The sequence below is a fragment of the Eurosta solidaginis genome, chromosome 2 (assembly GCF_040869045.1).
Source record: "Eurosta solidaginis isolate ZX-2024a chromosome 2, ASM4086904v1, whole genome shotgun sequence".
NCBI lineage: Eukaryota > Metazoa > Arthropoda > Insecta > Diptera > Tephritidae > Eurosta > Eurosta solidaginis.
In genome coordinates this window covers 76,681,778-76,689,393 of record NC_090320.1, presented here as the reverse complement: position 1 = coordinate 76,689,393, position 7,616 = coordinate 76,681,778, and the positions used below count along the sequence as shown (strand labels likewise).

At 34.9% G+C, this 7,616-nt stretch overlaps 1 protein-coding gene across 1 annotated transcript in view; it reads left to right on the top strand.

The window, feature by feature from the left end:
• Positions 1-292: 292 nt before the first annotated feature.
• The window catches only part of LOC137239973 (uncharacterized), a 59,415-nt gene continuing 52,091 nt past the window's right edge, over positions 293-7,616 (top strand). Inside the window, exon 1 of the mRNA XM_067765815.1 lies at positions 293-327. The gene's annotated coding sequence lies outside the window, so the exon portion shown is untranslated. The remainder of the gene's footprint in view (positions 328-7,616) is intronic.

Here is a 7,616-nt window from a genome sequence, read left to right as displayed (position 1 = left end):
CTAGCGAGGCTAAGACTCCAGCTATTAGGAGTGATACAGTCATCAGATGTAGAAGCAGCAAGTTGCATAGATCCAAGAAAGCTTTTAGTAATTGCCAAACAGACGGAGTTGTTTTATAACATAGGTCCTGGTTTTTGATAGGGTTGGTTTAGTGTGGTCGTTAAACAAACTTGTGTTAACACTATGGACTCATTCAGTGTATGTGAGGTCCTCTCGGAGCAGCCAGTTTAATCTAACGTCTTACCGCCAAGGAAAGGAGACTGTTTCTTAACAGACAGTTTAGCAGTTGTATGAATTAAGCGGAGATTGCCCTAATTGCTTTTAAAGGTATGAAAACATTTATTTAAAGCAATTTTTTTAAACTTAATTCATTTAATAATTTGGGAAAAATTTAAATAACGTGATATCAGGATCTCTTCGAAGCCTTTTCTCCCGGGAGTGGGATTTGAACCCGCAATCCTACGATGCTAGAAGTGTTACAAACGCATTCAGCCACGTTGTGCCTTACGGCATGGAACACATCTACCATCGTAGAAGTGCGGGTTCATATCCCACTCGCGGGAGGACACTTTAACAGCTTACTATGTATGTAGCAAGTTTTCATAGCTCACGGGGAAAGTACTTCAAACTGGATCACAGAATTCAATGATTCTCCATTTCAATTTTCGAACAAACAAGAAAGCAAGTTAATAAAAGCTTCAATTGCAAGCTAATATCGTAAAATGCATTTTATTATTTGACGGATAAGTACCTTTGTATGTACCAACCTGCCAGTTGAAAATTTTATGTCATTCAAATTCTCATAATTAATCCACGGGGTAAATCCTGATTGCACTTTGCCATCAGTAATCCACCACTTAGGAGCAACAAGCACGATTTCCTCTGGAATGCACGGCAGCATTCCATGTCTATCTTTATATGGCAAAGCAACTGCAGTTAGAAATGCAGTTGTGCGACACGTGGATTCAATTCAAGTGGTTACATCGTAATGGCATGGCATTTGTGGTTGTCGTCCGATTTATGCGAAACTCAAAAGAAGTAGGTATGGCATGATGATATCCCTGGCTGTATGCAGCAGGAAGTGACTGACATTGGTATATTTACAACAAAACATGAGTGACAAGAGGATGTGTGGAAAAAGTCACGTTCTTGTTCAGTCTGCTTACACTTTTACGCATTTATATGTACATAAGTATGTAAGATTTCCGCAGTTCTGTTGTCAGATGCGTTTGCACTAATTGTATACGATACCAATCAAAATAAAATTTTTGAGTTGCCCAAGCTAATTGCAAACTGAGGCAATACATGCAATTATTGATGTATACCAAAAAACAAACCAAACAACTTTTATCGTTGGTTCCATGGAAGATGAACAATGTAGCGATGCTAGTTTATACTCGTCATGTGCAACATTCATTTACAATAAATATACATTTCGTGGCTCCATGCAAATCGGTTTCTTTTAATAATTTAGTTTATTGATTTAAATCATCTCTTAAAGACTATAATTTAAAATACAAATATGTATGTAATTCTCTTAATTCAGCCTTTACTGAGACTTTTTTGAGTTTGGCGTTGTGTTGACTATGTTGCTGATGGTGTTCCTGGGTAGGTGTTTTATGGGGCGGTGGTCGTATTGTGTGGGCCAAATTCATGGTTTACAGTTTTTCAGTCACAGTCACGATCCCAAGATTATTCCATTACAATCTCAAAATAGTCCCGAGATGATCCCCAATCACTCATGCAAATAATCCTGAAATGTTCACTAACATATTCCAGAATTGATTTCGAAATAGTTCCTGAAAATCCCCAATAATCTGAAACAGTTCAAAAATTAACTAAAAATGATCTTGGAATCGGTCACTGTATGACCTCAAAAAAACACGGTCGTTAGGTATCTATTAGTATGGTTTCTGTTTGTTTTAAATTTTGAGGAATAACAATTATTAATAAGAAAAAAAATTATGCTAAATTTACATAATGTCAATTTTAACAGAGCAGACAAGAGATTTAGCGTTCCCGTAACTTACTTCGATCGCAAAATAGCAGTTTTAAAACAATCGTAGACAATAAATTACACGAAACTATCTGAGTGATAGTCATAGATGTTAGGTAATGATTAGATAATGCTAATGATTGCTAATTAACCTTCATTTGCGAAATTCTCTAATTCATTAAATAATTAGAATTAGTTCAACTAATTCCCATTAGATAATTGAAATTTGTATTCCAATGGTAAATCTAATTGCAATTAGTTGCCATTAGCAAAAAAAATTGGTTTACCTTTACAATTAAAAATCTAATTGACTTCTGCTAATGCAATTAGATATTCAATTAGCTCGAATTAGAATCAATTATTTTGATAAAAATAATTTTTTTCAAAGAATTATTGAAGTGAACGAATAATAATGTAAATAAATATAAATAAATAATTTTTTTATTTATTTATTTATTTTTTTTTGCTAATCGCAACTAATTGCAATTAGATTTACCATTAGAATAAAATTTTCAATTATCTAATGGGAATTATTTGAACTATTTCTAATTGTTTAATGAATTAAAGAATATAAACCAATTGCATCAATTGCTAATTCTAATTGGAATTTAACATGTATGGTGATAAAACTTTATCCCTGAGAAACACCGAAAAAATTCAAAAATATATATAGGTATTTGACCGAGAACGCCCTTTTTTGTTCTTGGATATCAAAATCAACTTTTTTGGTTAAAGCGCGGTAGCCACATCATAAGAAAATACTCAAAAAAAATTTCGTATAAATTAATTGTGGAAAAATTGTAGTAACCAAATAATTTTGATATTTCCTTTATCCCTCTGTCCTCTATGATGCTGCATCACTTCTCTGCAAGACACGAAAGTCAGATTCAGCAGTGTATTAGAAGAAAATTCGTTAAAATTAACATATTCGAATTGAAATTTACTTAAGTATATTAGAATAGAATATACAAACATGAGAATAATAACAATTGTGCTCAAACAGGATTGCAAATACCGTTCAAAAAACGCATAAATACAATTACCGTTACTCGTGCTATTTAGCCGACTTTGTTCTTACACACCGAGGTTCCTGGGTTCAACTTCCGGTCAAAGTAACAAAAAATTTAGAAACAAGCCTTTTCAATTAGAAAAAAGTTTCTCTAATCGGGTTCGCCCGCGGAAGGGATTTGGCAAACACTCTGAGTGTATGTCTGCCATGAAAAGCTTCTCAGTGAAAACTCATCTGCCTTACAGGTGCCGCTCGGAGTCGGCATAAAACATGTATGTCCCGTCAATTTGCAGGGAAATTAAAAGGAGTTAAAACGGGGCTCCCGTGTACGTTTGCTAAAAAAAATCTTTAGAGAAAGGTAGCAGAAAGCGTTTGTGTTTTATTTAAAGGTGAATACTACTTACTTGACAAATTAACATTTTCTTGAGCACTTGAGAATTTTTTTTTTTTGTTTATGGCTTTTTTGCTTTTCTTTTTCTTTAAGCTTAACCTTTTACACTTCCATACAAAAAAATGGACGTATCCTGCAACCTGGGCCAACTATCGCGAAATCAGCCTTCTTAATATTGTATATAAGGTCCGGCCGAGTGTATTGTGCGAAAGTTGAGGCCCGCCGTGGATCGGCTTATTGGACCTTATCAGTGCGGCTTCAGAACTGGTCAAACAAGCCTCCTTCGTTAGCACGAAAAGGATATTCACAAATGCCGTTTTGTTTGAATTTGGTGTCCCTGCAAAATTTATGGCTGTACAAAATGACGTTAAGCAACACCATCAGCTCAGTCAGAATTGGGAAGACCTTTCCGAGCCGCTCAAAACTGAGCGCGGTGTCAAACGTGCGATTTCTTCAATTTGATGTTGGAGAAAATTATACTAGAAAATTATGCAGAACTATTAAAGCGTGCAGTTACTGGCGTATGCTAACGACATTGATATCATCGGACTGAACAACCGGGCCGTAAGTTCTGCTTACTCCAAACTGGAAAAATAGGCGGAAAAGAAGGGGTGGGTGTCATCGAGAAAAGAGTCAGCGCATTTGCGCCTGGGCAACCACGCAACTGTTGGCAACCACGCAACTGTTGGCAGCCATAATTTCGAAATAGTAAAAGACTTGGTTTATTTGGGAACAAGCATTAACACAAACAACAAAATCAGTTGTGAAATCCAACGAAGAATCACTATTGCCAATAAATGCTACTTTGGACTAGGTAGGCAATTGATCATGCTCTAACAAGTCACTTATCGTACCCGTCCTGATAAATGGTGCAGAAGCATGGACCATGACATCAGATGAAGCGGTTCTGGAATTGTTTGCGAAAAAAGCTCTTCGAAAGATTTACGTAGTCTAGTCAGAGAAGATAGATAGAATAAGAGACGTCAGTTCAATTTTTATTTGTAATGTACCTGATTCGCGGGTATTTGAAAATTGCCTTCTACACATTTTTAAGAAGTTTATATTAATAAATATTGTGATTGTTGGAAAGAGGATGTATTGCTTATTTAATATGATTCTTTAAAACCAACACAAATACCAAATGTGCGGAAGCAACGTCTGCCGTCTCTTATTATATCAATCGTCTTTGGTCTAGTGAATTGAAGCGCAATAGCTGTGCTGGCTAGACCATGTTATGCGAATGAAGGATGATGCTCCGACTCATAAAGTGTTAACATCGGAATCCGCCTATGGAAGCAGAGGAAAAGGGCGGCCCACTCTTCTGGAAGGGCGCCAGCTAAACCAGCGAAGAAGCGACTGGCGCGGCCGGTTGGACGGCCATAACCGTTTAAACGGTTAAGCGGCAATAAAGTAAGTAACAGTCCAGTAATATTGCACCAGGTTTAAATGGGTAAAGATCTTACATAAACTGAATGTGCTCATAGCTGTGTGATTGCATTCAGTAGGTAAAAACTTTGAGATTGAAAATATAATTTTTTTAGATTTTTAAGACCTTGTGATTTTATTGGAATTTTTGAAATTAACATAATCTCTGTCCCATGTATCATATATGGTATATGGTAAATGTTAGAAATTTTGTACTGTGTCCGATACGCTCGTGTATCATATATGAGCAAGCTTAGATATACCTTATACTATGGAAATTACTTAAGCGTAGTGAGCTATTTCTGTTTTTCGTAGGGGACGTGGCTGTACAGATTTTGTACACTGTAAACTTAAAAAAAACTTTAAAAAATTAGGTGATTTTCAAATACTTCCTAAAAATTCGTCAAAATTCGTCAAATTGTATAATAATTTTTTTGTTGTTTTGTATATTTTTTTACTATTATCTTTAAAAAGCTTCAATATTTGATTCAACGTAATTACGAATCTTTAAAAAAATCTTTAGGCGTGGAGCACTTCACGGATATCACGGAGCACTTCATGAGTACATCCCTATATATAGTAAATGCTTAAACAAATACGTGCTCACATACTTAGAATTAATCTACATAAGCAAATAAAATACTATTACTATCCGCCCATCTGTACCATCGGCGGTGCTCATTATTTTGTATTGACTTCTGGTGTTTTATAGGAATGAGCAGCTCAAACTGAAATTTAACCCTTTTGTACATTTTAATTTAGATAAGAACTGGTCCCAGGTCCCTGTTGTATGCAATTACACACAAACATATACATACATATTAAAAAAAAAAAACATATCGACTTTCCGTCGATTTTATTTACATAATTTAATTTCATCAGTTGGTCATGCAGTTGTGGTGGGTAGAAAATGGTGTAAATGTACCCCAAAATGCCGATTTCGCGGGTGTTTATTCGCTGATATCTAAACCTACACATGGTATGTTATCGCACGCTGTGTTTTGTTACCAATTTTAGTAGCAATATATCAAGGGCTAGTACATGATAAGATAAAGGAGCACATGATATGAAATACATGCACACAACATACATTTGACTCGATTAGAAAGTAAAAAAAAAAACAATTTTAAATGGGGGAGATGTTTCCTAAAATTTTTTTCATAGAATTGAGGAAGCTTTCTATGAACTTTATTTTTTCATTAAATATCCCAGTAGAATTTAAGAACACTCCCTTACTTGCACAGCTTTCCTTTGCTTCAATCCGACCGCTCTGGCTTACAGTTAAACCATTTTGCGCCCTCACTCTTGGAGCAATAAAGATGTTCGCTTTTTTCTAAATTTTTCTCTCGCTTAGAAAAAAATCTCAATTGAAAAGCAACAACAAACTAAGTTGCAATGCTCTGCTTACTTAAATTGTTGTTGCTTCTCAATTAAGATTTTTTTCTAGGACAGCCGAAAAGGTTTTGAAGCTTAAGAAAAAACGCCTATTTTTAATACAAAAAAATTACGAAAATAAGACAAAAAATTAGGCCCAGCTTTTCAGTACAAGTTCAACTCAGTTTGTCAGTTAAAGCTGATTCTGGAGTATTCAGTCTACTTTAACCGAAGTTTAAGCTGAGATTAAGCGGCCGATCTGGCGGGTTAAACTCTAGTTAACCAATCAGTTATCTGCGTTCGTTCGCAACGGCAAAGAAAGGAATATTTTTTAAAGCAAAAAATGCTGTTACTGAAGCTGAAAAATATATATGTAGGTCCCAACTTGCACTCAAGTGTGGTTCTCTGATTTGAATCAAATGTAAATTTCCAATACTACAGTATTTTCAGGAAAATAAAATAAAACATGTATAGATCGTATCTTATTTATAAGGCTTCATTACTGCTACCAACCAGGTGTTTATTTCTCACAAAAAAAAGCTGTTGGCGTTGGTGGTACCATCTTAGAGAAGATTTTTTTTTCAATTCCACCTCAACTCGATATCCAATGTAAACATCAACTGGAGAAATGTGCTGGAAATTCATTTGAGAACTATATATTGCTGAAAATCTCTTAAAGGTTGGAGAATAATTTGAGAATGACGGTGGAGATCAACTCGAGAACTATAAATTTTACAAAATTTCTCAAAGGTTGGGTAGTGATTGGATATCAACTCCAGATATATATATAGGTGTTTGTCCAAAAGTGGAGAAATATTTTTCTATGTTCTTTGAGTAGTCAAAATATAGTTGCCGTGTCTAGAAATTATCTAGATAGTAAAAAACCAATGTTGCTGTACAAAAAAGCCTACCCCAAATACGGCCTTAAACTGTGTCGGAAAAACTGCTCTGTATTTTAACTTGAATTTACAGTGGAGGAATTCCAAACCAAAACGCAATAAGTGCACCCTTAATTTTTTTGAGATCTGGATGGGATTTGACTTCGTTTTCTTAAATCTACATATGCAATAATCTTTATGAGAAGTAAAAAGGGGTGTATTTTTGAGACAAACCGGTTTCGGGGTTGTGCCATCATCAGTGTGGATTTATCGAAAATATAGCCATTCTGGAAAGTTCAATAAAACATGTTTCATAACAAAACGGAACAGATATACCATATTTTTAATTTTTTAAGTTGAAAATTGTGTAATGTTTATATGAATGATGGATAAATTGTGTAGTACTGGTATAGTCATACACTTATAGAATGATTTAATGAGCATACGAGAACTCCAAAACTAATCATCATGCGTATACAAAATGTTCAATTTACATTGCGTTGCCTCGGGCCAGTATCACTTGGTCCAATTCGGATTACTCCT